The sequence below is a fragment of the Chrysochloris asiatica genome, unplaced genomic scaffold (genome assembly GCF_000296735.1).
Source record: "Chrysochloris asiatica unplaced genomic scaffold, ChrAsi1.0 scaffold00017, whole genome shotgun sequence".
In the NCBI taxonomy this organism is placed as follows: domain Eukaryota; kingdom Metazoa; phylum Chordata; class Mammalia; order Afrosoricida; family Chrysochloridae; genus Chrysochloris; species Chrysochloris asiatica.
This window is the reverse complement of record NW_006408535.1, coordinates 1,153,978-1,159,428: the sequence shown is the minus strand read 5'-3', so window position 1 is coordinate 1,159,428 and position 5,451 is coordinate 1,153,978. Positions and strand designations below refer to the sequence as shown.

Below are 5,451 nucleotides of genomic sequence, written 5' to 3'. Positions count from 1 at the left end.
CTTGAAAATGTGTCTTAAAATATCATCGTTTCAGATGTATAACCTCTTAAATAGTTACATCAGAAATTTGTATTGTTTATAACCCATACAGTCAAAGGTAATTTAATTAGGCAAATGTGTGAATGTAGTATAGAATTTTGTATCAGAAAGTGGGACACTGTAGTAACAAATCCTTAAAAATGTGAAAATGGATTTGGAATTAAATCATGGGTACATGCTACAAGAGCTTTGAAGTGCATGACAGAAGAAGTCTAGGTGACATTGAGAAACTATTAGTTGAATTTTGGATTTTAAAAATAATTTTTCTGAATACTCCAAAATAAGTGAGAAATGATAGAGAAAGCTTCTTTTGCTCTAAAAATCTTTTATGTCATCACTATCTCAATGCTGTTGGAAATATGAACATCAAAGATGATTTTATGGATGCCACAGAAAGAGATGAAGGCTTGCTATTAGTTATTGGAAGAAAGATGGCTTTTGTTGTATAGTAGCAGAAAACTAAGCTGAATTTGTATTTAATGTTGAATGGAAAGAAAAAAAATTGTAGGCTTTGGATATTTAGATGATATTTCCAAGAAAAGTGTAGAAAGCGTGATCTTATTTATTTTTGCTGCTTTTAGTAACTATGGGAGAACAGACATAAAGTGAGCAAGAAACTGTTTAATCAAAAATGATCCTGAGGCAGAGTGCACGTGGGTCCGGAGCGATGGAGTGGGCGACTCAGATAGATAGTCAAATCCACACTGAGACTGGGGCCTCGGCTGAGGCTGCTGGTTCTCGGGGTCTCGGCTGCAGCCTCTGGCACTTTGCCTGCGAACAGAATCTGCTCTCCCGACCGGATGGCTCAGCCTCTTTCTTGCAAGGTGATACCTCCGTCCTGGCTGGTGTGTACAGGCCAGCCGAGGTGAAGGTTAGCAAGGAGATCTTCAACAAAGCCACACTGGAGGTACTCCTGAGGCCGAAGATCGGGCTGCCAGGAGTAGCCGAGAAGAGCCGGGAGCAGCTGATCAGGAACACCTGCGAGGCAGTGGTTCTGGGGGCTCTGCACCCCCCGCACCTCCATCACCGTGGTGCGGCAGGTGATCAGCGATGCTGGCTCCCTCTTGGCCTGTTGCCTGAATGCTGCCTGCATGGCCCTGGTGGATGCAGGCGTGCCAATGCGAGCCCTCTTCTGTGGGATCACCTGTGCCCTGGATGATGATGGGAATCTTGTGCTCGATCCCACAGTCAAGCAAGAAAAGGAGGCCCGGGCAATCCTGACCTTTGCACTTGACAGTGTGGAGCAAAAGCTGCTGATGTCCACCACCAAGGGTCTCTACTCCAATGCTGAGTTCCAGCAGTGCCTGGTGGCAGCCCAGACTGTCTCACAACGTGTCTTCCGCTTCTACCGGGAATCGCTGCAGAGACATTACTCCAAGAACTGAGGCAGGCAGGACACGGGCCCTCCAGCTGCCTGCATGCACAGCCCCCTGTGTAAAATAAACCAGCTTCCCAACCTGAAAAAAAAAAGATCCTGAACTTGATGTCTAGAAAAATTCTCAGTCTATTCTTATTGCAAAAGATCAGAAAGCATGCTCTGGAGAGCACACCAAAGGTATAGCTGGACAACTATTAGCAAAAGATATATGGTGTGTACATTATAGATCCAACTAACAATTTCTGAGATCAGGAATACAGATGGGGTGAATGAAGTGAAGAGTAAGATCTGTCTAAGTATGTCAATCTCCTTGGCATACACAAAAGATGGACAAGTTATTGAGAACTGCATACCAAAAGAAGCACAAGGAAGTATTCTTACATTGGGATAAAAAATGGAGGAGACATTGATACAAATGTTTCTGCAAATCAACAACATGTTATTACATGTTGTTGTTGTTGTTGTTGTTGTTAGGTGCCATCAAGTGGGTACCCATCTATAGCGACCTTATGCACAGCAGAATGAAACACTGCCTGATTCTGGACCAACCTCACTACTGTTGCCACACTTGAGTCCATCGATGCTGCCGCTTGGTCTATCCTTCTCTCTGGGGCGCTTCCTCTTTTTCTCTGACCCTCCACCTTACCAAAAATGATATCCTTCTCCAGCAACTTGTCCCTCCTGACAATATGTTTGAAGTATGAGAGATGAAGTTTGGCCTTCTTGGCCTCCAAGGAGCACTCTGGCTGCACTTCTTCTAAAACAGATCTATTGCTTCTTTTGGCAGCCCATGGCACTTTCCATATTCTCCTCCAACACCATAACTCAAAGACATCAATTCTTCTATGGTCTTCCTTTTTCACTGTCCAGTTTTTGCATGCATATGAGGTTATTGAAAATACCATGGCTTGGGCCAGGCGCACATTAGTCCTCAAGCTGCCATCTTTGCTCTTCAACACTTGAAAAAGGTCTTGTGCAGAAGATTTGCCTAATGCAATATGTTGTTTGATTTCTTTACTGCTGTTTCCGTGAGTGTTGATAGTTGATCCAAGAAGAATGAATGTCCAGTGGATCTTGGCTGAAAGCAGAGAATATCAGAAAGATGTTTACCTATGCTTTATTAATAGTTGATCCAAGACGAATTAATGTTGATAGTTGATCCAAGAACAATTAATGTCCTATGGATCTTGGCTAAGAGCAGAGAATATCAGAAAGATGTTTACCTGTGCTTTATTGACTATGCAAAGGCTTTTGATTGTGTGGGTCATGACAAGCTATGGACAACATTGTGAAGTATGAATATTCTGGAATACTTCATTGTGCTCATGAGGAATCTGTACCTGGACCAAGAAGCAGTTGTTCAAACAAAAACATGGGAATGTTTTTAAAATTTAAAAAGGTGTGCGACAAGTTTGTATTGTTTCACCATACTTATTCAACTTGTATGCTGAGCAAATGTTATTACATAGGTAGACTTTAATCCACTGTCTCTCCTCACAACTATTAAATTCTTATTCCTTTAATTATCTGTAGTAATTGAGGTACCTTAAGGACAGAGGACTATTTTGAAAAACAGAAACCGATAAATTAAATGCATTATAATATCATTCAGATAAAAATTTCTAATTGCATAAGGATGATTTGAATGTTTCTATCGAAGAATTTCACAACTCATCTGTCAGTCTGTCATAGTGCAGTGGCTTGCATGTTGCACTGATACTGGAAATTATACCATTGATATTTTGAATGGTAGTTGAGTCACCCATTGTTGACAGCTTTCAGACTAAGACAGACTAGAAAGGAGAGTGAGACTACTTCTGAATGGTTGGACACTGGAAATCCTATGAGTGTCAAACACTCACATTTAGTGCAGAATGATTAAAACATGAACAGAACCATAATATTAACAGATACAGTGCCAGAAGTTGAGTTTCACAGTTTGGAAGGCGTAGTAAGGATTGTGTGGTTGGCGCAGGATTGGGCAGTGTTTCTTTCTGTTATGCATAGGGTTGCTATGAGGTGGTACAGACTCAATGCCACCTAACAATAATGATAATATGTTGGAACCCACTCAACAGCACACAACAACAAAGACACAGGGAATCCTGATGTGCTGCTGCTGTGGGATAAGTACTGGACTGCTAACTGAAGTATAGGTAGTTCAAATCCCTACCCACTCCTCAGAAACACTAAACAAAGTCACTGTGAGTCACAACCAATTTGACAGCATTTAATAAAAACAGAGGGATTACTGGGTCATATGGGATATCTATCTTGAACTTTTTGAGGAACGCAGTGTTTGTACTACTTTACATTTCCACTAGAATTGAGAGACTCCACACCCTTGGAGTCTCTCCACACCCTTGCCAGCATTTGTTGTTTTCTGTTCTTCTGAGCTGTGCTATTAAGGTTGGGATAAAATGATATCTCATTGTTGATTGGTTTGCACATCTCTAATAATTAATGGTTGTGAGGATTTAGTAATATGTCTGTTGATGCTTGAATGTTTTCTTTGGTGAAGTGTCTGTTCCTGTTAAATGACTGTTTAGTAATTGAAGTATTTGCCTTGTTTTTGGTTGAGTTGCTGAAGTTTAAACTTTAGAGTATAGTGGTTTGCCTGATACGTCAGTGCCAATTATTTCCCCAGTCTCTGGGTTCTCTTTTTACTCTTTTGGTTAAATCATTTTATGCACATAGGCATTTAAGTTTTAGGACATCCAGTCATCTATTTTGTGTTCTGAGCTTTTGAATTTTCAGTTATATTTGTTAGTGCATTTATACCAGATGTCAGTGCTCCTAAGTTTGGCCCTATTTTTTGTTGTTATTTACTTTTAGGTTTTACATATAATTCTTTATCCACATTGAGCTCACTTTTGTATATTGTGTAAGATACATGTATTTTTATTCTACTACAGGCAGATTTCTAGTTATACCAATACTTAGTTGTTAAAGAGATTTTATTTTCCCCATTTAATAATGCATTTTGGACCTTTACCAAATATCAGTTGACCATATAAGGCTGGATTTCTAATGGAGTCCTGGTGTGGCGCTGTTTGAACTGCAAAGCTGTTTGAACTGCAACGTCTGTGGTTCAAGCTCACCAGCTGCTTCTTGGAAACCCTATGCAGGGTCACTGTGGGCCAGAACTAACTCGACGGCATATAACAACAACAACAATGGTAAATGTAATGAGCTCTGGTAGCATAGTGGTATGAGTCAAACTGCTAATCTCAAGCTCAGCAGATCAAAACTACCAGCAGTTCTGCAGGAGAAACATGAGGCTTTCTGCTCAATGTAAAGATTTACAGCCTTGGCAACTGTATATAGGTTAGCTGTGAATCAGAAGTGACTCCATGGCACATAACCACCAACAGCCAATGGTAAAAGTTTCAAGCTGGATTCAGATGAGAATGTAGAATGAGTGATATCATTACTGATATTAAATGGATCTTGAATGAAAGAAGAGAACATGAAAAATGGTGTTACCTGTACTTTGTTGACTACACAAAGGTTTTTGATCGTGTGGATCATGACAAGCTATGGGCAACAATGTTTCAGAAAATTTAATTGTGCTCAAGAGGAACATGTACATAGACCAAAGGCAGTCATTCAAACAACATGGAGACACTAAATTGTTTAAAATCAGGAAAGATGTGCACCAGGGTTATATTCTTTCACCATACTTATTCAATCTGTATGCTGAGCAAACAATCTGAGAAGCTGAATTATATAAAGAAGAACATGACATTAGGATTAGAATAAGATTCATTAACAACCTGCAATATGCAGATGAACAACTTTGTTTGCTGAAAGTGAAGAAGACAGAAATGCTTACTGATGAATATAAAAAAACGGAAGCCTTTGGTATGGATTGCATCTCAATGTAAAGAAAACAAAAATCTTCACAACTGAACCAATAAACTACATCCATATAAATGAAGAAAAGATTGACGTTGTCAGAGACTCCATTTTGTTTCAATCATCAATACTCATGGAAAAAGCAGTCAAGAAATCAAATGGCATATTGCATTAGG

At 39.8% G+C, this 5,451-nt stretch overlaps 1 pseudogene; it reads left to right on the top strand.

Moving 5' to 3' along the window:
* The first annotated feature begins 706 nt into the window (after window positions 1–706).
* LOC102825924 lies at window positions 707–1,424 on the top strand (annotated as a pseudogene).
* Window positions 1,425–5,451: the final 4,027 nt, after the last annotated feature.